At 43.6% G+C, this 25,289-nt stretch overlaps 1 protein-coding gene across 9 annotated transcripts in view; it reads left to right on the top strand.

The window, feature by feature from the left end:
• The window catches only part of ACACB (acetyl-CoA carboxylase beta), a 171,332-nt gene that overhangs the window by 12,748 nt on the left and 133,295 nt on the right, over positions 1 to 25,289 (top strand). For 2 of the 9 annotated variants that reach the window (XM_077160095.1, XM_077160087.1), the window contains exon 1: positions 139 to 1,700. The exons of 2 other annotated variants lie outside the window; for them this stretch is intronic. The gene's annotated coding sequence lies outside the window, so the exon portion shown is untranslated. Of the gene's footprint in view, positions 1 to 138; positions 1,701 to 20,252; positions 20,458 to 20,518; positions 20,980 to 23,498; positions 23,670 to 25,289 lie in introns of those variants that run through there. 5 more of the 9 variants (XM_077160091.1, XM_077160089.1, XM_077160090.1 and 2 more) reach the window with 5 other exon arrangements.

The following is a 25,289-nucleotide window of genomic DNA, read 5'->3' as shown; positions in this document are numbered from 1 at the left end:
TAATTTTGGAGGAGAGGAGGATGGGACAAATAACTTGATAGGTTCAATTTTTTTAATCTAAAATAGGTTTGATGAATTATAATTCTCTATTAATATTCTTGTATTTTGTGATAAGGGTTTATGATTAACTTAGCTTTCAAACCTTCTATTTGGCTTCTGGAAGATACTTATGTCTTAAAGAGATAGTATCAAGGGAAAGCTGAGCCACCAGAGAGTCTTCACTGAATGAGAGGGAGCAAGGAAATAAGGGTGAGAGTGAGGGGTTGTTTGTAGTCTTTTTGAAAGTAATGAATTTCATTTGAAATATGCTAAGTGCCTGTTCTGAGCAGGCCACTGGGCTAGAATCTCAATATATATCATTTCATTTTCTCAGCTGCCTGGTGAAGTAGTTGAGTGAGGAAACAGGCTGAAAGGAAACAGTAGGATTCGAATCCACTTTGGCTTTAAATTCAGAGTCCAGCAGTCCTGCCTCTACCAACAGCATGCCTAGATCATAATTATCCAGAGTTTATCAGGGAGGAACTTTATAAAATAGAATTTTATAAAATTTTATTCGACTCCTGTAAAATGTATGTGGTGATACCCCACGTTACAGCTGAGGACCCGGAGGCTTAAAACAGGATAAATCAGCAGGCAAGTACACTTTGTGCTTATAAGTCTGGTACAGGATAATCTAAGAAGTCCAACTTTCGATGACTTTTCCCTATTGAAAAATAAGTCTGTAAATGAAGGAATTCCAGTAGGGTGACGGCTGCACCTGTCCCTGTAGTGATTTAAACTGCTGTACAGAAGGTTCGGTGCCCTTCACATTTTTTCCACCTGCTCTTTAGTGAAGGGGCATCCTTGTTTATTGAAATTAGGGCCCCTGGCTGCTGTTCTTCTTTACCTCTTGTTTGAACACAATGTCCTTTTGTGCAGCCTCTGCTCTCCTGCCTGCCTGGCTCTGGTTTGGGTCTGGAGGTGACCTTTGTCCTACATGCCTCCAGCCCACGTGGCAGAACATTCTTTAACCTCAGCGGGTGCTGAATTTCTGTCCTCTCTGCTCAGCCCCAGTAAGAGCCAGCCCACCCTGCATGTGAAAGGAGTTGTTTTTGTTTTTTCCCAGATCCCTAGAAACAGGAAACATTTCATTGAGTGACGTGATAAGGCAAGAGGGTTTCACCAATTTTTTTCCAGAAAGAGAAGTCAGATGATCTTTTGATAGTGACCACCTTACTCCTTCACAAGCTTTCACTGTGGGCTTGTTGGAGAAGCCATTTTTCAGACAACCTGTGTGCAGTTAGTTTTCAGCACGTCAGAGGAGGGCCAAAATGACTTGTTCGTGTGGCTTACGACCATGTGGACTTTAGATGCCTAATGCCTTGGAGCTCTCAGAATTTTGAGATAAAGCAAGTTGTGAAATTGAAAGTTGGAAAGTAGAACCCTCCTGGAAATATGAGGGTCCGACGAGTGATTTCATGTGGGATAATATTTCCTCTTTACCTGTTTTCTTAACAGGTCTTGGTGCCTTGAGGGTTAAGTCCGGCAAGGCTATTTTTAAACAGCAGGGGCCAGTTAATCTAAAAGTGACATTCACAGTCACAGCAGTGATCACCTAGCAGTCTTAGATCTAGACCTTTACTAAACAAGGAACCCGGGAAATCTAACCGTGAACGCTCAGTTGAGAAGAAATGGGGAAAAAAAAGGCGAAGAGCTAAGTGGTAAGTGAGATCATCCCTTTGTAGAATCAGACTTTAAATCCAGCATTCGAATTAACAGGCGAATGAATGTATAGTGCAAGCAGCTCTGGATGAAAGTGTGACTTTGGGGTTTTCCAGGGAACAGAAATACCTGGTAATGTCAGAGAGAAGTTGGTGGAAAGGGCTTAAAATGTCATGGAGCTAAGGGTGGGCAATGGTGGCTCAAGTGGCAGAGTTCCTGCCTGCCATGCTGGAGACCTGGGTTCGATTCCCAGCGCCTGCCCATGTCAAAAAAAAAAAAAGAAAGAAAATGTAATAGAAGTGGAGGAGGGTATTTCTTTGCTTCTTTAAATGGTTATGTTGCTGTGAATCTGTGTACACACTCCTTAAAAAGTTCCACAAACCATTTAAAGGCAGTTCTGTGATTTTTCTTCCCTACCCATCTTCTGCCTTAAGGAAAAGTATTCCATTTCTTACAGCTGTCGAATCTCACAAACCATTGCTCATTTTTAAAAAAAATGCCAGCTTTGCATAAAACATCTGTGGTAGCCCTCTATTACTAGAAAAATATGATTTTCTTTAATTTTGTTTTTAAAAAATCATTATAGAACGGGCCACGGTGGCTCAGCAGGCAAGCATTCTTGAGGACCCGGGTTTGATTCCCGGTGCCTGCCCATGTAAAAAAAAAAAATCATTATAAGGTGTTAGCAAGGAAAGGGGCGAAGCAGTATTGAGTAAAATGGGGTTCTTGCTTCTGCCTCTGTTTGCCTCTGCCCTTTCTCCACCTAGGGACCACCATACAACTTTACTCTGTACATTCACATAAGTGCAGAAATATTATTATTATTTTTTTAAGCACACAGGGGCTTACATAGAAGCAGGGGAATCAACCATCCCAGTTTTCCTGGGACTGAGGAGGTTTCCAGGGACACAAGACTTTCTGTTTTAAGACTGAAGGTATAGAGATTGTCTGGTAGATCGCTCTTTGCTTCTAAGGGCGTCTTGGAGCATCTTTACAAGACATGATTTTCCTACTGACTTTTTCAATGGAAAGTTTTCAGTGGAAGAACCCTGTCAATCCTGAACGCATGTGATCTGAGGGTGAAACACCCCCAGTGGATGAGTTTTTTTTTGTTTTTTTGAGGAGCTCCAGAAAGGCCTTTGATGTTTGGGCAGGGGATTAAATTGCCGAGGGGGTTTCATTTGCTCTCGCTTTGGTGTTTTGTGAACCCTCTCACACTTCAGTGCACAGTGAATCACCTCTAGGTGTGAGACAGAAATTGGAATTATATTACCTGTGATGCTCCATCCTCATGAGGAAATTGACATTTTGATCTTTTGCATTGGAGGTTCCCGCAAAGTCTTATTAGGCCAGGCGAAGCTTTGGAATACCTTATCCTAATGTTTCCACAGAATTTCAGCTCAGAGGCTAGTTATCTCAGGGAAGAGAGCATGGACACTAGGTATAGTCCGCAATCTTACATTTCAACTGAAAACTTCATGCACATTTTGCTTTCTATTCTAATGGGTTTGTATGTTATAATAATAGTGGATTTTCAAAAGCTTAAATTTAATACCATAGAGTGAGATGGTTCTCCAGGAAGATACACCATGTTCATTTATTCCAGGATCCTGGGCTGCTTGTACCTGACAGCCCATCTTGGTCCCATCAGGGAAATGAAGATAGCAATTAGTGTGTTGTGGACACATGCTAGAGGTTTAATTCCACGATCTGATTTCATTCCAAGGACAACCCTAGAAGGCAAGTATTATTTATTCCACTTCACAGGGGAGGAAACCAGGTTCAGAAAATTTCCGGGATAGGCTCAGGTCAACTAGTTGGCAGATGGTGGAGCTCCGACCAGCTTCTGCTCCACTCCGCAGTCCTGCTTTCTGGACCTCTGGGCCCCCAGCACACCTTTGCCAGCCTTACTGTTCTTTGTTTTGTTTTCATTTTTAAACAATTTTATTCACATATACCATCCAGCCTAAGTAAAAATTCAGTGGTTCCCAGTATAATCACATAGCCATCCCTTTGCCACCAATGAAATGTGGCGTCAATGAAATGGGGACATTTCCTTTTCTTCCACAAAAAATCCCATATCCCTCCCCCATAGCCCCTGCCTATTGACATTCAGCTTTGGCATATTGCCTGTTACAGTCAGTGGAAGCATATTATAATGTTACTGTTGACTATAGATCCTAGGTTGCATCGATTGTACTTTTTCCCATATACCATCCCATTTTCACCATCTTGCAATGTTGACATTCATTTGTTCTCCCTTGTGCAAAAACATTCTTACATTTGTACATGTAATCACTATCATTGTCCGTTCTAGGCATTCCTAAGTTATACCATCTCAGACCTTATCTTATATCTTTCCTTCTGGTGTGATACGTGCCCCGAGCCCTTCTCCCTAAACTCTCCTCACACTCAGATTTGTTCAGTGTACTTATGTTATTGTGCTGCCATCAGATAATATTGTGCCATCCATTTCTGGATCTTTACAATCAGTTCTGCACATTCTGTACTCCTTGAGCACCAGATGTCTAATTTCTATCCTCATCTCCTCATAGCCTTTGTTCTTAACTCTTGAAGTTCACTTATTAGTGTTAGTTCATATCAGTGAGATCATACAGTATTTTTCCTTTTGTTTCTGGCTAGTCTCAGTCCACAGAATACCCCCAAGGTCCATCCCTGATGTCACATAGTTATGACTTTATTCAGTCTTACAGCTGCATAATGTTCCATTATATCATATACCAGAGCTAGTTTAGCTCCTCTTGACATTTGGAATACTTCTTTTGGCAGTTGGGAATAATGCCACTATAAACACTGGTGTGCAAATGTCTGTGTCCTTGCATCAGTTCCTCTAAATATATACCTAATAATGAGAGTCCTGGATCATATGCAATTCTATACTTAGCTTCCTAAGGAACTGCCAAACTGCCTTCCAGAGCGATTGTGCCATTTTACATTCCCACCAACAGCAGATAAGTGTGCCTCTTTCTCCACATCCTCTCCAGCACTTGTCGTTTTCTTTTTTCTTTTTATAATGGCCATTTTCTTTTTTATAATGGCTATTCTAGTCGGTGTGAGATGATATCTCATTTTGGTTTTGATCTGCATTTCTCAATCAACCTGTGAAGTTGAGCATCTTTTCATGTGCCTTTTAGCCATTTGTATTTCCTCTTCTGAAAAGTGTCTGTCCATGTCTTTTGCCCATTTTTTAATTGGGTTTGTCTTTTTGTTTTGAATTGTAGAATCTCTTTATATATTCTGTATATTAAACTCTTATCCGAAATGTGGTTTCCAAATACTGTCTCCCATTACATAGGCTGCCTTTTTACTTTCCTGAAAAAGTTCTTTGATGTACAAAAGTATTTACTTTTGAGGAGATCCAATTTATCTATTTCTTTTTTCATCGCTCATGCTTTGGGTGTAAGGTCTAAGAAACCACTCCCTATCACAGGTTTTATAAGCTATTTCCCTACTTTTCTTCTAAAAGTTTTATGGTCCTAACTCTAATGTTTAGGTCTTTGATCCATTTTGAGTTAATTTTTGTATAGGGTATGAGATAGGGGTCCTCTTTCCTTCTGCATATAGATATCCAGTTCTCCAAATAGCATTTATTGAAGAGGCTGTTCTATCCCAGTTGGGTCTCCAGTTTTGCCTTTGCTGGGGCCCCAGAGAATATCTACCCTTGAGAAACTGTTCCTTTAGTTGGAGACTGTCCTGTTGGACTAAGCTCCACCTTTTCAGGTCACACTAAATGCGAGTGAGAATGATATCAAAAGACAACTTTGAATATACACTTCTTTCTATTTAGTTGCCAACTGCAGTGTTAATTTCTAAGCAATTTTTGCAAATACCTCTCACAACTAATTTAAAAGTCTTTCCCTGCTCTGTTATAAGGAAAGCTGTGGTCTCTTATTTCCACACTTCCTTACAGAGTGGAGCCTTCAGAACCCTACCGCCATGGAATGATAACCAGCGCAAGGTGGAGAAGGGGCTCTGGTTCTGATCGGTGGGAAATGTTGCACTAACTGCCAGAAATCCAGACCCTTTACAGCAGGCCCTCTCTGAGCCTTTAATATGCTAATGTGCATTGGAACTCTCCAAGATATGACTTTTGGATTTGGCCCCACAAACATTACTTTTTGGACAGCCCAGCTCAGGTCCCAGCTCTACCAACTGCCCCCCCGAGCCTCAGCTCTTCATTTGTGGAATACTCCAGAGAACTTTCCTGAAAATGTAAAGGATAATAAGTGCAAAGTGCACATTGCAAGGCCTGGTATATAATAAGTGCTCAACAAAGATCGGCTTTTATGATTATTCACCAAGCATTAGTCTGTTTGCTGAGGGACTGCCATTTGCTTCTTAGAGTCTACAGTGGATTTACCAAAGATCCCTGTTATCAGAGGTGCTTTTTAGATGCCTGCTTGAATTTGAAGGAGTGATTGGAGATAATAATCAGGAGTTGACTATAAATCTGGAATTTATAAATTCCTCCAGGGATTTCTTGTGACTTGAAAAGCCAGGGCAGCTGCTGGGCCTCTTTGCCACTGTGGCCAGCAGGGACGGCCCTCAGAAGGGGTCTCATTAGTTCCTCAGGCATTTACTGAGCACCTTCTGAGCAGAGCCTTGTGCTTGGTGAGTCAGACTGAGCATAAAGCCAGTCCTGCCCTCATAGAGCTTACATTCTACTGGGGAAAACAGGTACACCTGGTCTTAATCTGGTCATATGTAACTCAAGCTCTAGAGGCTGCAGAAGGAGGACAGGGAGCTGAGAGAGCACAGAGTGGGAGCCGATGTCCAGTAAGAGGAAGGAGGTCGGTGGTGGGTCTGGGGGCGGGTCACCTGCCCATGCAGGTGGTTGCCCCGTGCCTTACCTGGACACCCATACTCCTGGGACTCAGCGGGGCAGAAGGGCCCTCCAGGGGTGGGCTTGGCACTCAGACACATGTGGGCTGGGGTGCAAGCTCCCAGATGTCCAACAAGAATTTACTGACCCCTTCTGCATGCTCAGCTCTGTGCTGGGGAGCCAGAGCAAGAGAGAGCCCATCCTGGCCCTCAGGAAGCTTCCATTCCAGTAAGGAAGAGGAACATTGGGGAAAGTGCAGTGTTGGGTCAACAGGGGATGCGTGACGTTAAGAAAAGGGACCCATGTGAGTAAGACCCTTAGGGTGCCAGAAAGACAGAAAAAGGAGCAATAGATTACCATGGCATGGGGTGGAGGGAAACAGGGGAAGAACATTCCAGAGGGTGCAGCAGCCTGTGCAGAGGGACTGCTCAAGGCCAGTGTGACTGGAGAGTGAGCAGGGGCTGTATTGCTAGGGCCACAGGGAGGGTGGAAAGGAACGCAAACAGAAGCCATCGAAAAGTTTGAGATTGCATTCAGCTGCTCGCGACCAAAGTGACTTTGGACAAGTTGTTGAGCTTCTCAGACACTCAGTTTCCTCTTCAGCAAAATTGGGCTATTTGTCATAGTGATCTCCCTGCGCTGAACAAAGCAATGTTACAAAATGCTTAGTTTCAAACCTGGCACATAGTAATCACTAATGAGAATTAGCTATTTATATTCAGGTTTTAATCCTAAGGCAAGTGCTTTGCATCTTATTTATGTTTGATGTTATTATTTTTTTAGAGAAGTTGGGGATTTATAGAACACTCATGCATAAAATACAAATTCCCAGCTACCATCCTATTAACACCTTGCATTTGTGTGGTACCTTTGTTACAACTCATGGAAGAATTTTTAATAATTGTACATTAACTATAATACATCATTTACAGTAGGGTTCACTATGTTACATAGTTCTATGTTTTTTTTTAATTTTTATTCTAGTAACATATAAACAACCTAAAATTTCCCCTTTTAACCACATTTACATACATAATTCCATGTTGCTAATAACGTTTACAATGTGCTACCATCACCACCATTTAAAACTTTTCCATCACCCTAAAATGTAGCAACCCTATACATCTGAAGCCTTCACTTTCTCTCTCCTACCCCCACCCCATCCCCTGGTAACCTATTATTTCTGACTCTGAATTTGCTCATTCTAATTATTTCTTATCAGTGAGATTATACAATATCTGTCCTTTTGTGTCTGCTTGTTTCACTTAACATGAATGTCATGGTTAGGTTCATGTCAGCTTGGCCAGGTGATGGTACCTGTTTGTCTGGTTGGGCAAGTGCTGACCTGTCTGTTGCAGTGAGGACATTTCATAGAATTAGATCATGAACACGGCAGCTGCATGCACAGCTGGTTCCATTTGTAATCAGCCAAGGGGAGCATCTTCTGCAATGAGTGATGCTCAGTCTAATCACTGGAAGCCTTTTAAGGAGGATTCAGAAGAGACAGGCTCTGTTCCTGTTTCGACTGGTGAGCCTCTCCTGTGGAGTTCGTCCAGACCCTCCATCGGAATCATCGGCTTCATAGCCTGCCCTGCAGGTTTTGGACTCTGCTTTCCCGTGGTCACGTGAGACACTTTTATAAATTTTATATTTGCGAGTGTTCCCTGTTGATTCTGTTTCTCTAGAGAACCCTAACTAATACAGTGATCCTTCCATGTTACCATATGTATCAGAACTTCATTCTTCTTTATGGCTGAATAGTAATCTATCGTTTATATATACTACATTTTATTTCTTCATTCATTGGTTGATGGACACTTGAGTTGCTTCCATCTTTTGGCAAATGTGAATAATGCCACTAGGAGCAGCAGTGTGCAAATATCTGTTTAAATCCCTGCTTTCAGTTCTTTTAAGTACCTAGAAGTGGGATTGCTGGGCCATCTGATGATTCTATACTTACCTTCCTGTAGTCTATACTGAGCTCTCTTCCACAGCAGCTGCACCATTCTACTTTGCCACCAGCAATGAATGAGTGTTCCTATTTCTCCACATCCTCTCCAACACGTCACTTTTCAGTTTCCTAATAGTAGCCATTCTCATAGGTATAGAAAAAAGTTAACTCTTTTAACACATGTAGCATGAGAGTACAATGCCCCCCGTGTGTGCTTCAATAGCCATCAACTTTCTACTGTTCTAGTTTCACCTATGTAACATATATTTTCCCCAACATTTTATTTATGAAAATTTCAAAATGCAACCAAGTTCAAGAGTCTTATGGTGAGCACCCATGCACCCACCGCTTAGATTCTACCCTTAATATCTTAGTATATTTGCTTTATCACGCGTTTGTCCTTCTATTTTTTAAGAAAATATGTTTCATATAAATTGAAGATATTACTACTTTTGCCTCTGAATATTTGAACACGCGTATCATCAAATAGAGTTCTGTTTTTACCAAGTATTTTAAAGCAGATCTTAGAGGGAGATGTCATAACATTTTACCCATAAATACTTTAATGCGTATCTCTAAAAAAGATGAGGACCCTTTTTCTAAACCATGGTGTTCTAGTTTGCTAGCTGCTGGAATGCAACACACCAGAGATGGATTGGCTCTTAATAAAAGGGGATTTATTTTGTTAGTTCTTCAGAGGAAAGGCAGCTAACTTTCCACTGAGGTTCTTTCTTACATGGGAAGGCACAGGATGGTCTCTGCTAGCCTTCTCTCCAGGCCCCTGGGTTCCAACAACTTTCCCCGGGGTGATTCTTTTCTGTATCTCCAAAGGCCTGGGCTGAGCTGCGAGTGCTGAGATGAGAAATGCCGAGCTGCTTAGGCTGTGCTACGTTGGGCTCTCTCATTAAGCACCAGCCAACTAAGTCAAACATCATTCATTGCAGCAGGCATGCCTCCTAGATGACTGCAGATGTAATCAGCAACAGATGAGGTTCACGTACCATTGGCTCATGTCCACAGCAACAGAACTAGGTACACTCACCTGGCCAAGTTGACAACTGAATCTAACTAACACACCTGCCCATTATGTGGTGCTTGTCTGCCTGCAGGCCCCACCAGCATAAGATGATGCAGTACCTTTTACTTTGGCTGGGGGCGTGTGGAGACAGAGGAGAGGTTGTAGGCTGGTTTTAATGGCTTCAAATTACCAAGCCCTGGTGCCTGAATTCTTTGAGGCAATAAATAAATAAATAATGGGGTGGATAAGGGGTAAAAGAATTGGGTAGATTGCAATACTAGTGGTTAATGAGAGGGAGGGGTAAGGGGTATGGGTTGTATGGGTTTTTTTCTTTTCTTTTTAATTTATTTTTCTGGAGTGATGCAAATGTTCTAAAAATGATCATGGTAATGAATATACAGCCGTATGATGATATTATGAGCCACTGATTGTATCCTTTGGATGGATTTATGGTTCATGAAGATATCTGAGTAAAAATAAAAAGAAGAATTCATGACCACAGCACAGGGGGTGTTCATGAGATTTTTCCTAGAGCCCTTGACTACTGTGTTGGATAATGGATTGGAGGAACAAGACCAGAGACAGGCAGATGGATTAGGAGGTATGTGCAATGGTCCTGGTGGGAGATGACAGTGCCTTTCCCTTGATCTTAGGTAAAACATTTAGCATAATGCCTGACATATCTTGGAGAGCACAGTACCTGTTTGCATGCTCTCTGTCATTGCTTGTTTTATATAAGCCTCACCAAAATTCTCTGAGGAAAGCATTCTTATCTTCATTGGATAAATGAAGAAACCAAGGCTCAGAGAGGCAAAGAATCTTTTCAGGTCACACAGGACATAAAGAACAAAAATAAAACTTGAATCCAGCACCACCAGATTCCTTGCTCTGACCAATACACACTCCATGTTGCCCATGGAGTTCTTGGTTTCAAATTACAAAATGACTTAGATCCATTTTTGGCATATGACTTCGTCAGAGGGCCGGCCTGTTTACACTCTTCACATTGTAAACTGGGGGTCCAGCTGGGGTCCTGAGTGCCAGGCCATCCTCCAGGCCCCTCTTCCTGCCCCTTGAAGGACCCCGTTGTTGCACTTCAAGCAAGATGAAGTGACCTGCAAAACTGCTATTCATGTCCTCCCACTTCACAAACTACAAGCTGTTCTAGGCACATGTTCTCATGATTTAGTCCTTCCAAGAGACCTGTGAGGTTGGCATTATTAAACTTGGAAAACTGAAGTTCCAAGTTTTGAATAACATAACCGATGTTGAAGAGTTTTGTGGCTGATGACGATGCCAAAACTTGAACCCAGATCCTTTGATTCTGTGCCTAGAGTTGGTTTTGCTTCTTTATCTGGAAGGAAGAGGAGGAAAGGGACCAGATGGGAAGAGAGGTTGCTCATTCTTAGGAAGGCAAATCACCTCCGAGATTTGCTCAATTCCCCCCAACATTGAATCCATATTTCCCAAGTTGGTGGAAAGCACTGGGATAGCCTTGATGGAGACCATCTCTTTCAAGAGGGTAAGGGTATGGCTCAAAGTGGGGAGAAGGCAGCTGGGCTTCTGCTTTGGAGACCCATGTGGGATGGACAGACTGAACCATGTGTGGATCTGAGCAGCAGCCCCAGGTCTCTTGACCCCTCCTAGAGTTACTTCCTGGCCTTTCAACCTGGATGCTGTCATGTAACTGCCTAGAGGCTGGCCTGGTTGGAGGTAGGTAGGTGCCCATTTTGCAACATCTTGAACGTCTTCAGGGAAGAACATTGCCTAAAGATCCTGGATCTCCCAAGGACCGGTCAGCCACTGCCTGGAATAATAACCAACATCATAAGAAGAGTAACACAATCATCATGGCAGCTACCACTGGTTGAAAGCTTAACTGATGTAAGGCTAAGTAGTTTACTCACATTAGCTCAATTTAATCACGCTAACAGGCTGGTAAGGTTGGTACTGTTATCATCCCCATTTTATAGATAGGGAAACTAAGGCTCATGGTAACTTATTTGCCCATGGTCAACCTGCCTGTAGGTGGTGGAACAAATTCTAGCCCAGGCAATCAGACTGCAAACTCAGTGTCCTTAGCTCTTGTGCTGTAGCTCTGTTGCTCTGAGTAGGATGCACGAATTCCTTAATGCATCTCATGACTTATGAGACCTTGTCTATCCTTTTCTTAGCTCTGAGCAGGCTCACCTTGTTTGGGTTCCTTGCTGCTTCCTGGGCTTTTGTGCATTCTGTTCTCTCTTCGTGGAATTCTATTCCTCCACTTTCCTGCCCTGGCACCTTAGCCTAGCTAAATTGCCTTCCTTCCCATCTCAGCAGAAGCATCCTGCTTTTGGAAAGCCTCCCCTAACCTTCCTGATCTGGATACAGGCTCTTCGTGGGGCCCACTAGGAGCTTCTTCTTTGTGACAACTTTCCCAGTCTGTGATTTTATTTGCTTCCCAATGAGATTTGCAAACTCCATGAAGGCAGGGACATACCTGTCCCATGTGCCGCACTGCTGTAACGACCACGTGCCTGGCAGGTGCTGGGGAGATATCTATCTGTACAACAGGTGGAGGTGAAATGGCATGAGCAGGGAGAGAGGGGAAGAAGGGTAGAATTCCATCTGGGATGGTGGCCTCAGCCCAGGACCTTGAAAGAGAGTCAGATGGTCAAGTTCAACAGTTTCTGCAGGGATGAGTCAAGTGAGACACTAGACAGAGAAGATGAGCTCCATAAGCCTTTGAGACAGCAGAATGAATTTTCCATCAGAAGTGGGAAACTCATTCCTTTGATATTTCTCCGAGGCAGGGACCTGGCCTGGAATGATTTTGGCTGGTTTTGCCTGAGCTTGGGGATAAACCACATCAAAAGTTCTGTTTGGTTCAACAGGTGATAACTGAGCAGCTGCAGGATGTCAGGCATGGCGCGATGTGTGCCTTTCTAGGTCACCCCTCCCAGAGGCCTCTGGATTGCTGCCTTCTGCTGGGAAACTTGATAATCTGAATCTTTTCTTGATTGGGTGGAAAATTGAAATTCACAACATTTTCTCAAATGTATTTTTTTCCCAGGAGATTTTCCAAAATTGTGGCCCCAAAGGCTCTCCTCTAGGATCAAGTGGTTTCAGATCTGGCATAAAAACATAGAGATGTAGTAATTTTATATATTTTTTCTGACAGTATTTGTTGGCATTCCATGAAAACCTAGATGCCCCAATATGTGATCAGCTGGATTTGATGACCCTTGCTCAGTCTCATCTTTTCCAGGTTTCTGGACCCACCAATCCAAGAAGGTAGCCAGCCAATTAATCAATGGAATCAATAGCCATTTCACCTCCACCTGTTACAGATCTAAGCTTTGGAGTCAGGTGGGCCTGGTGGAACATTTTACTTCTAAGCCGTGTAGCTTAGGACAAGTCACTCCACCTCTTTGGGCACTGGGTTTTCCCTCTATGAAATGGGTTAATAATAATATTTGGGGGGCTTCTGCAAGGATTAAACAAGATCCAAATGTAAGACGCTTGTTAGTGGAAGGCATTGTTGGTGTTAATTATTATCAGGCACCATAGCTGGCATTTGTAGTTGATGTGACTGAGAGCAGAGTCTCTCCTTGTGATTCTTTTGCTCTTCCTGATCATCTGTTTATCTGGGGCAGGGAGTGTGACATCCCACTGGCACCCTCAGTCACTGGTTGCAAAGAAAGAAAAGTTTATTAGATTACACAAAGGTGTGTGACTTCTCAGGTCCTGCAGTTTGTAGGGAGGGCCTGCTGCCTTCCATTGTCACAGATCTTCTTCAGATGCAGAAATCATAAAGAAAACAAGTGATTATCCTTCCCAATAGCACTAATTTGCTAATTGCTGCCCTAATTTAGAAACTTAAGCCAGCATTTCCATCTTTAGCCAATAGGATTACAGACTCCTTAGGTTATTGCCAGGAGCAAACTCTGCTTGGAATGTTCTCATCCCATTGTCAATCTAGTGAGCTCCTGTTCAGGCTTCAAAGGCCCAGAGCAGATGTTCCCTTCTCCCATCTCCATCCCTGGAAGGAGTCTGAACTGCCTTTCAGCTGTGACTTTTCCTGATTCCCGGATTCTAGTGTTTTTTTTTTTTTTAAATTGGACAGAATCTCTTGTGTCTGCCAAAAGTCTTTCCTGGAGTTTTGATGTATCTTTCTGTCTATGAAAGAAATAACCAGGGGACTTGCTGTAAAGGCAAGAATGAGGTTTTTATTGAGAAAAAGCAAACAGGTATGTGGTGTGGTCTCAGAATGGAGGCCTGCTCAGAGAATTGTAATTTGGGGATGGCATATGTGGAAGAGGCGGGTGAAGGGTAGATATACAGGGTGAAATGTCTTTGGGCTAATGCTTTGTTAATCAGCAAGCACTAGAAGCAGGACATTTGGGCAAAATCTGGGCCTCTGGTGAATGTCAAAGGACTGTCACCAGCTTTGACTTGTTTTTCTCACAGGGGCAGAAGTCTGTTGCCACTGCAAAGGATCATTGGTATGTCAACTCAGCTAGCCTCCTCCTCTTCTTCATCGTTCCTTGGATAAAGCAGAGGCTCGAGTAAATTCAGATGATTAGTGTAGACATCAGCCATTCCATTCCCACATTTCTTTGTTCCATTTAGTTCCTTAGGTATGGATGAGAGATTTATATCAAGCCCTCAGCTCAGAGGAATCAATCAGTGTACCCCAACAGTCACTTCTTCTTTTTTTTTAGTTTCCCATTTTTTTAAATTAAATTAACTAACACAACATTTAGAAATCATTCCATTCTACATATACAATCAGTAATTCTTAATATCATCACATAGATGCGTATTCATCATTCTTAGTACATTTGCATCAATTTAGAAAAAGAAATAGAAAGACAACAGAAAAAGAAATAAAACAATAATAGAGAGAAAAAAAAGAAAAAAACAAACAAATCATACCTCAGATGCAGCTTCATTCAGTGTTTTAACATAATTACATTACAATTAGGTAGTATTGTACTGTCCATTTCTGAGTTTTTGTATCCAGTCTTGTTGCACAGTCTGTATCCCTTCAGCTACAATTACCCATTATCTTACCCTATTTCTATCTCCTGATGGTCTCTGTTACCAATGATATATTCCAAGCTGATTCTCGAATGTCGGTTCACATCAGTGGGACCTTACAGTATTTGTCCTTTAGTTTTGGGCTAGACTCACTCAGCATAATGTTCTCTAGGTCCATCCATGTTATTACATGCTTCATAAGTTTAGTCTGTCTCAAAGCTGCATAATATTCCATCGTAGGTATACGCCACAGTTTGTTTAGCCACTCGTCTGTTGATGAACATTTTGGCTGTTTCCATCTCTTTGCAATTGTAGATAATGCTGCTATAAACACTGGTGTGCAAATGTCCGTCTGTGTCTTTGCCCTTAAGTCCCTTGAGTAGACACCTAGCAGTGGTATTGCTGGGTCGTAATCCATTCTGCCATTCTATGTCTTTTGATTGGGAAATTCAGTCCATTAACTTTTAGTGTTATTACTGTTTGGATAATATTTTCCTCTACCATTTGGCTTTTGTATTATATATATCATATCTGATTTTCCTTCTTTCTACACTCTTCTCCATACCTCTCTCTTCTGTCTTTTCGGTTCTGACTCTAGTGCTCCCTTTAGTATTTCTTGCAGAGCTGGTCTCTTGGTCACAAATTCTCTCAGTGACTTTTTGTCTATAAATGTTTTAATTTCTCCTTCATTTTTGAAGGACAATTTTGCTGGATATAGGAGTCTTGGTTGGCAGTTTTTCTCTTTTAGTAATTTAAATATATCATCCCACTGTCTTCTAGCTTCCATGGTTTCTGCTGAGAAATCTACACATAGTCTTATTGGGTTTCCCTTGTATGTGACAGATTGTTTTTCTCTTGCTGCTTCCAAGATCCTCTCTTTCTCTTTGACCTCTGACATTCTAACTAGTAAGTGTCTTGGAGAACGCCTATTTGGGTCTATTCTCTTTGGGGTGCGCTGCACTTCTTGGATCTGCAAATTTAGGTCTTTCATAAGAGTTGGGAAATTTTCAGTGATAATTTCTTCCATTAGTTTTTCTCCTCCTTTTCCCTTCTCTTCTCCTTCTGGGACACCCACAACACATATATTTGTGCGCTTCATATTGTCATTCAGTTCCCTGATCCCCTGCTCAAGTTTTTCCATTCTTTTCCCTATAGTTTCTGTTTCTTTTTGGAATTCAGATGTTCCATCCTCCAGTTCACTAATTGTAGCTTCTGTCTCTTTAGATCTACCATTGTAGGTATCCATTGTTTTTTCCATTTTTTCTTCTTTGTCCTTCACTCCCATAAGTTCTGTGATTTGTTTTTTCAGATTTTCTATTTCTTCTTTTTGTTCAGCCCATGTCTTCTTCATGTCCTCCCTCAATTTATTGATTTGGTTTTTGAAGAGTTTTTCCATTTCTGTTCGTATATTCAGCATTAGTTGTCTCAGCTCCTGTATCTCATTTGAACTATTGGTTTGTTCCTTTGACTGGGCCATATCTTCAATTTTCTGAGCGTCATCCATGATTTTCTGCTGGTGTCTGGGCATTTGATCAGATTTCCCTGGGTGTGGGACCCAGCTGGTTGAAAGGTTTTTCTGTGAAATCTCTGGGCTCTGTTTTTCTTTTCCTGCCCAGTAGGTGGCGCTCGTGGCGCTCGTCTGTCTGCACGGCAGTCGGCCCGGGAAACCGTGCGTGGAGGCAGGGGTCGCTGGCCGCCGCGGTTTGGGAGAGTGCCGGTCCTAATTGCCCAGCTGGCCCGAAACGCCAAGCGTGATGGGAGGGCCCCGCTATCCAACGTTCCCAGTCAGACCGGGGAGCCACGTGCGTGGAGGGGACCCCAGTCGCCAGCCGCCCCGGCCGGGAAAACACGCGCCCCTCGGGTATCTCACTGCAGCAGATTCTCCCTGCCCATTCAGCTGTTCCAGAATGGGGTACGCTGTCTTTTTGGTCTCTGTCGTGACTCCGGGAGCTGTTTCGTACTGTTTCTGTTTCTTTAGTTGCTTTTCTGGAGGAGGAACTAAGACCCATGCGTCTTACTAAGCCGCCATCTTCTAAGAAAACTGCTCTGCTGAGGCTCCAGAGATTCAGACGTTCATCCCATCTGTGTCACCAAATTGTTACCATACAAAGGCTGTCGGTTTTTCTGCCCAATGTACACATTACCAATTCCTGAGACACCGGGGTTTCCAAGAGAGTAAAAGTTTATTACTACATGTGTTGCAGGAGAATAGACTGCCTCTTTTTTAACAGTTTTTTGTAGTTTTCTTTGCATAGGTCTTTTGTCTCTTTAATTAAATTTATTCCTAAGTATTTTATTCTTTTAGTTGCAATTGTAAAGGGAATTCGTTTCTTGATTTCCCCCTCAGCTTGTTCATTGCTAGTGTATAGAAACACTACAGATTTTTGAATGTTGATCTTGTAACCTGCTACTTTGCTGTACTCATTTATTAGCTTTAGTAGTTTTGCTGTGGATTTTTCAGGGTTTTCGACGTATAGTATCATATCATCTGCAAACAGTGATAGTTTTACTTCTTCCTTTCCAATTTTGATGCCTTGTATTTCTTTTTCTTGTCTAATTGCTCTGGCTAGAACCTCCAACACGATGTTGAATAACAGTGGTGATAATGGACATCCTTGTCTTGTTCCTGATCTTAGGGGGAAAGTTTTCAATTTTTCCCCATTGAGGATGATATTAGCTGTGGGTTTTTCATTCTTCTTCTTTTTTTTTAAATAGACTTTATTTTTTTTAGAGCAGGTGTAGATTTGTGGGAAAATTATACAGGAAGTTCGGTTCCCACATATCCTCTTCTGCCCCATGTTTTCCCTGTTCTCAACATTTTGCATTAGTGTTGTACATCTGTTACAATAGATGAACTGATATTATTAGAATTATATTATTAACTGAAGCCCTTAGTTTACATTAGGGCTCACTCTTCGTGTTGTAAGATCTGTTTTTTTTCCTTAACTTTTATTGTGGTGGCATATATACAACATAACAAGTCCCATTTAGCCACTTCCAAATATATGCTTCAGTGGTATTAATTTACATTTACAATGTCATGCCAGCACCAGTTATCATCCATTACCCAAACTTTTCCATCACCCTAAACAAACTAAGCCATAATGCCTCATGTCCCTTCGTCCCATTTCCATCCCTGATAACCTCTAATCTACTTTCCATCTCTGTGAAGATTCTTGTTCTAGATATTTTATGTAAGTGGAGTCATTCAGTATTTTTCCTTTTGTGTCCAGCTTATTTCACTCAACCTGATGTCTTCAAGGTTCATCCAAGTCTAGCACATTTTAGAACTTCATTCCTTTTTTACGGCTGGATAATATCCCATTATATGTATATGCCACATTTTGTTTATCCATTACCCATTGATGGACACCTGGGTCATTTCCACTTTTTGGCTATTGTGAATAATGCTGCTAAAACCTTGGTATGCAAATATCTACCCCTGCTTTCGAAGCTCTGGGGTATACACCTAGAAATGGAATTATATGGTCATATGGTAATTTGTACTTAACTTTCTGAGGGACCACCAAACTGTTTTCCATAGTGACTGCACCATTTTCCATTCCCACCAATGATGCATAAGCAATTCCTCTTTCTCCACATCCTTGTCGACACTTGTTATCTTCAGTATTTTTAAGTAACAGCTGTCCTAGAGAGTGTGAAGTGGAATCTCAATGTGGTTTTGCAACCATCACTTCTTTGGTCTCCTGATTTAGGACCTGAAGCAGGCTTTATAGAAGGAATTTCTGCTCATTGAGCAAGAGGGCAAAGAAAGGATTAGGAGCATGGGCTATAGAGTGAGGCATCCTGGGTCCTAAAATTGTGCACTTTGAGGAGCACCTGAGCCTCAGTTTCCTCACCTTTACAAAGGGGGTGGGTAGGCCATACCTTGTGCAGAGGCTGTGGGGAGAAGCCGATGGGATCATGCACAAAAAGCATTCTGCACCATGGCCGCTGTTGACCATGTGCTCAATAAATGCTAATCACCCCGAAAAATACCCCATGACTTTTTAGGAGTTCATTTCCTATTCCTTAAAACACTCCATAGCATCTCCTTCCTTTTTTTCCCCCTTAATCACTGTATTGGCATTAAAAACAATCCTCTCTCCATACCCTAAAGAATTATCCTCCCACTCCACACTCCCCTGTGCACAGACACACACAAACACACACAACACACACATTCACATGCGAATTCCTGGGAAGTAGCCCCATTGGACCAGGAAAGAGATAAGTTCATTCAGTTGCCGAAGACCCCAAGACCTCTCCCCTTCAGAAAAGCACCCGCCCTTTGCAGTGTAACCCTTCTCTGCCCCTTCTACCCCAAGCAACTTGTGGTTGGAAGTTCAGAGGAGGCCGAAGCAAGTCCCTAATCCCCATTAGGGATTGTCCCTAATGTGGGGATCTGCTGTCCCTTCTGGCTAGCCAATCCTTAGGGTCTGGCCCTCACGCCCGACCTGTGGCAGACTGGTGCCCTTTAGCCAAATGTGAGTCCACTTCTGTTTATTTGTGGAGGAAGAGGGTCATGGAGGAAACAACCCAGCTCGTCCTCTGCCTCGTTTTTTCCATTTTGGTGCACCAAGAAGGGGAAGGACGGTTGATGCTTACTTAGTGTTAAGTGGATAAATGAATCTTGGTGGATCCTTACAATCATCCTATAAGGCGGGTGAGGCTGGGTTTGCTTTCCTTCCTTTTCTGGATGAGAAACCTGAGCTTCAGAGACAGGACATGATTTGTCCAAGATGACCTCTCTGTTGGTGGCCGGGCAGCATGGACCGGTGGCCCTCCTTGTGGTTCTCGGGGTAGGAGCCGACCAGTGGCCACAGCCTCCACATGGGCAGCTGCTTCAGTTGTCCCGCTGAACTCTCACGGCAGCTCTGTGGAGTCCACGCCGCTCTCATCCCCACTTTGCGGGTGAGAAACCTGTGTCTCGGAGAGGGCATTTAACTTGCCCAAGGCTTCCCTAGCAAGTGAGTGGCAGAGCTGAGATGTGAACCCGGGTCTGTCTCCAGGGGGCCAAACAAGGTGCCAAAGGACGGTTGACTTGGCTGTGAATATGCTGCCCCAATGTTGTCGCTAATGTCCCACGTGGGCTCTGGGCCTCCATTTGCTCACCTCTGGATCAAGGATACCGGACCCGAGGATCTCCTAGTTTCTCCTAGCCCAGACTGCGGGTGGGAGCAGGCAGCTTTCTGAGAAAGGTGCAGTGACCTGCAACAGCCCGAGTCTCCTGGTCTGGGTTGCAGGGTAGGTGTTTACTAGTCAGGTTTTATTACCCTGGCAGCCACGCTTGGCTGGCTCTGAATTTGCACAAGGATTTGCACCATTACATGGTGACAACAGGGTCTTTAGCCACCCACTCCTCATTCTCAGGACTTTTGCTTTTCTATCTACAGTGCCCAGCTTGGCCAAACCTGAGTGATATAGAGACTCACCGCCCACCCCCACCAGGCAGGTCTGCCTTTATCCTATTTTCCGGCTTCCAGTGGGATATGGTTGTGGAATGTTTAAGGCATGTCCCAGAGATGTAGAGTTGGGCAAGGAGGCTGTTGCATGAGCAGTGATGTAGGTTTAAGTACAGGGATGTGCCAAGCCAGAGAGGGAGGTGGCCCATGGGCTGGCAAACCCCAATGTGCTCCAGTAGCCTCTCAAGTACCTGAGCCGGAGGTCAGGTGAGGGGCTGAGTGAAATCCTCAGGGAATGGCTTCAATTTGCAGGTGACAGCTAAGGACTGGCTGCAGGTCAGACTTTGGGGAGAACTCATCCATCTGGCACTGGCTGATCCAAACCCCTCCCCCTGGCCTGATGTGTGACACCAGCCTCCTGCTGAAAGCTGACACTCTGCCAGCCAAGTTCCCTTAGTCACTCTTTGAGCGCCAGACCTGCAGGAGCATGGAAGCCGTGGCTTTGTCCTCAACTGCAGTAAGTGGCCGCAAGGGCTCGGTGGGCGGAAAATTCCAAGAGGGGAATGGGATGGCCGATTTAACAACGACATTCCACCTCTTTTCCTCCTTCCCTCAGAAACTTGGGCAGGTATGGGGTGGGGGTGGGGACAAGAAAACAACCCCGTGACCTCCTCCCCACACTACTACCCCAACCCCCTCACGCCCTTGATTGGCTGCCGGCCAGCACCTGTTGAACTGCTTCCTCCCTCACCACGGCCACGGCTGGGACTGCTCCAGCACCGGTCAACTGTTGCTTGGGTTCTCTTTGCAAGAAATCAAAATAGCATTTGGCTGGCATAGGGTTTTCAGGTCAGCTGGGTTGTTTCAGTGAAAGGCGACAGCCTGGCTGGCATGATGCACTGAGAACTTCGTTGGAAGGCTACTCCCCTGGCCTGCGCTATGCAAGGAATCAAACCAAGTGAATTGTGCCCTACCTGGGCTCCTGCAGGCACCTGGCATTGTTATTTTACAACGCTGCCCTGTTGTTCCATCTTAAAAGGTACACAGTCAGATGTCTGGTTTTGGGTTTATGCTCATGGTGACATTCGCTGCCTTATGGAATGTATTTGGATCCACTTTGTGTGGTGGGCAGAGGGAAAGGGAAGGGAGCTAGGCCTGGATCTGAGAGAGCAGAAGGGACTAGGTCTCTCTGAGCCACAGTTGGCCAGAATGTAAAATGGGAATAAATAATGGCTGTAGCAATAATAATAATATCCACAGAGTTGCTGTATCCAAGGCGGGTGAGGGTGGTGGGAGTCTTGTAGGCTTCAGTGTATGTAACCACCGTATATGCTTGTGATTATATGATGTGCAGCCATAAGGTAGGTAAAAGGAGCAGCACTTAGTGTTCGTTTTTATAGATGAGGAAACAGGCTCAGAGAGTGTCTTAGCAGCTGTCATGGTTAGGGACAGGTGTCAACTTGGCCAAGTTGTGGTACCTGTTCATCTGATTGGGCAAGCGCTGGCCTGTCTGTTGCAATGAGGACATTTCATAGGATTAGGTCATGATCACATCAGCTACATCCACAGCTGATTCCATTTGTAATCAGCCAAAGGGGAGTGTCTTCTGCAATTAGTGATGCTAAATCCAATCATGGGAAGCCTTTTAAGGAGGACTCAGAGGAGACAGGTTGCATTCCTGCTTTGGCTGGTGAGCCTCTCCTGTGGAGTTCGTCCAGGCCATCCATTGGAGTCATCGGCTTCGCAGCCTGCCCTGTGGATTTTGGACTCTGCGTTCCTACGGTCACGTGAGACACTTTCATAAATTTTATATTTGCAAGTGTTCCCTGTTGGTTCTGTTTCTCTAGAGAACCCTAACTAATACAGCAGCTTTTGTAAACATTTTCCCATTTGTTCCAAGTACCTGGGGAAAGTTCTCACATGCTGGCCTTTGGGTCCCACCTCATGTCCCCAGGGGCCCCTCAGTCTGCTGGGAGGAGACAAATAGGTGAACAGCTGTTTCCATATGGTGCGATCAAGTGTCCCTGCTCTGGCTCTCCATGCTGGGGCTGGCTGCACTCAGAGCTGAATTGTGAAAGCGCTTGGCCATGTGTGGCCAGTAGAGGGGGTGAGAGGGGCATGACCTGTCAGCTGAGGTCTCGTCTAGAAGGTCTAGAAAAGCTGGGACACAGTGTAACCTGCTGGAGTCCCTGGGGAAGCCAGGACACCTTTTGCAACATTTTCAGCAATGTTCTCTGCCGATCACCGATTTCCTATGTGTTTCCCTGGGGGCATATGTCAGCCAGCTGTTTTGGGATTCTGACTCTATTTGCTGACACTTTTAAAGCTTTTCTTTAGGACTTATTATGTACAGGCAGTAAGAAATAGATCCTGCTTTCCAGAAGCGTCTAGCTCACTGTCTGGAGGTGGGATGGGTGAGTAGGCATTGGTGTTAAGAGCAGGGGTTTCAACTGGGGACACTGAACAATTCCTGATGACAGGTTTGGTTGTCACAGCTGGAAATGTCACTGACATCCAGTGGGTGGGGTCCAGGGGTGCTGCCCAACGTCCTGCAATGCACAGCCACCCCCAAAGTGTTCTCTGGCCCTGAACACCGATAGTGCAATGATTGAGAAAGACCTGAGTTTGAGTCTTCTACTTATTCGTGGTATGCCTGGGCAAGTGGCTCACCTCTCTAAGCTTTGGGTTCCTTATCCATCATATGGGGTGAGCTGAGGTGCCTACTTCATAGAGTTGTGGTGGGCTGATGGCGTGGAGCTCCTTAAGAGCTCACTGGGAGAGAAATCACATGATTCACCCTTCTACCCTCCACAGTAGCACCCACAAATCCTGTATCTTCTGGGATAGGGTAAATGAGTGCAACAGTTAGGGATGTCAATAGGGAGTGGTAGAGATTGTGGTGAACAGGAGACCTCCCCTGCCCTGTTGAATGCCACCCTCTGCAGTGAAAAAGCCTACGTTCAGCCAAGGGTGCTGACTCTTCTTTAAAGAGAAACAATGACAAAAGGAGAAAAAAACCTCCTGACCCTAGAAACTACCTTTGCCAACAGTTTAGCAAATCGTGTGGCCAAAAGTGCACAGGATGTACTTGGAACATTAATTCTGGGAAATGTTGAGAACGTTTCCACTTCCCTTAAGAAATTTTCTTAAAAAGTTTCTTAGATATCACACTGTTAAACTTGAGCTTTGTGGTTCTGCTTTTGAAATGTTTCTGGCATAGAATTATGGCAAAATTGGTTCAGAAATTTCAACATGTTCAAGTCACTTTCTTCTTGTTGTTGTTTTGAACAACATTGCCTTCAAATAACGATTATGGGACTCATGCACAGGGCTGAGTTAGTGTGGTGGAAAGAGGTGTGGGTTAGAAATCAGAATTTCCGGTTCATTCATTCAGCTAACATCTGTTAAGCGCTCGCTCTATGCCAGGTGCTATTCTAGATCTTGGAACAGTGCAAACTCTCTGCTTTTGTGGAGCTGCTGTTCCAGGTGTGAGCCTGCTCCACCACAGGTGTAGCAGTTCTGGAACCAGAATATGCCAGGTGCCCTTCCTCCCTCCAGGGCGGTGATGGTGATGGTGATGGTGATGGTGATGGTGATGGTGATGGTGATGGTGATGATGAAGATGATGAAGATGATGAAGATGATGATATGAAGATGATGGTGATGGGATGGTGATGATGGTGATGAAGGTGATGAAGATGATGATATGAAGATGATGGTGATGGGATGGTGATGATGGTGATGATGATGATGGTGGTGGTGGTGATGACGATGATGATGATGATGATGTGATGGTGATGGTGATGATGATGAAGATGATGATGGTGGTGGTGGTGGTAATGATGATGATAATGAACATGGTAACAGCAGCTATCCCCGTATATTCCCAATGTAAGATATAGTTAGAAGTCTTTTTTAAGAATAGCTTTATTGGGTTAAATTTCACATATCGTACAACTCACCCATTTGAAGTGTGCAATCACTTTAGTTCACTCACAGAGTTGTGCAACCATCACAACCACCAGTTTTAGAATATTTTCATCACCTCAAAAAGAAACCCCAGACCTGTTCACCTTCACCCTCCATCCCAACTGCCCTAGAAAACCACATATCTCCTCTCTTCTCTCTATGGATTTGCCTGTTCTGGACATTTCATATAAATGGAATTGTACAATATGTGGCCTTCTGTGACTGACTCCTTTCGGTTAGCATCGTGATTTCAAGGTCCATCCAGGGTTCCTTTTCATTGCCTGGTAATATTCCATTGTCTGGATAGACCACATTTTGCTTGTCCATCCCTCAGTCGATGGGCATTTAGGCTGTGTCCCCTTTTTGGCTATTATAAATAATGCTGCTAAAACAGATTCCTTCAATATTCAACTTCCCCATTTGTAGAATTCTTGCAAGATATTCTTGCAAGCAGTGGGGACAACTAAATCAATAGGCTGAGCCCTTGATCTTGGGGCTAGCTATAAAAGTTATTCCTGCAAAGGATAGGCTAGCCTACTTATGATTATGCCTAGGAGTCACCCCAGAGGACCTCTTTTGTTGCTCAGATGTGGCCTCTCTCTCTAAGCCTTCTCGGGCAGGTGCTCCTGCCCTCCCCCATGCATGGGACCTGACTCCTAGGGGTATAAATCTCCCTGCCAACATGGGATAGAACTCCTGGGATGAGCCAGGACCCGGCATGATAGGTATGAGAAAAAGCCTTCTTGACCAAAAGGGGGAAGAGAGATATGAGTCAAAATAAAGTTTCAGTGGCTGAGAAAGTTCAGAGTCAAGAGGTTATCCTGGAGGTTATTCTTATACATTATATAGATAGCCTGTTTTTAGTTTATGATATATTGGAATGGCTGGAGGGAAGAACCTGAAACTGTTGAACTGTGTTCCAGTAGCCATAATTATTTTACTTTTTCCAATAATTAAAATTTTTTTTTAAACAAAGCAACAGACAAACATGAACATTCTTACCATATGATCATTCCATTCTTGGTATATAATAAATAACTCACAATGTCATCACATAGTTGTATATTCATCATCATGATCATTTCTTAGAACATTTGCATCAATTCAGAAAAAGAAATAAAAAGGAAAAATTTCATACATACCATACCCCTTACCCTCCCTTTCATTGATTGCTAGCATTTCAATCTAAATTTATTTTAACATTTGTTCCCCCTATTATTTATTTATTTTTAGTCCAGATGTTTTACTCATCTGTTGATAAGGTAGATAAAAGGAGCATCAGACACAGTTTTCACAATCACACAGTCACACTGTGAAAGCTATATCATTATACAATCATCATCAAGAAACATGGCTACTGGAACACAGCTCTACATTTTC

This window comes from Tamandua tetradactyla, chromosome 5, assembly GCF_023851605.1.
Source record: "Tamandua tetradactyla isolate mTamTet1 chromosome 5, mTamTet1.pri, whole genome shotgun sequence".
In the NCBI taxonomy this organism is placed as follows: Eukaryota; Metazoa; Chordata; class Mammalia; order Pilosa; family Myrmecophagidae; genus Tamandua; species Tamandua tetradactyla.
Note: the sequence above shows the minus strand (reverse complement) of the source record. Positions and strands in the feature narration are given on the sequence as shown.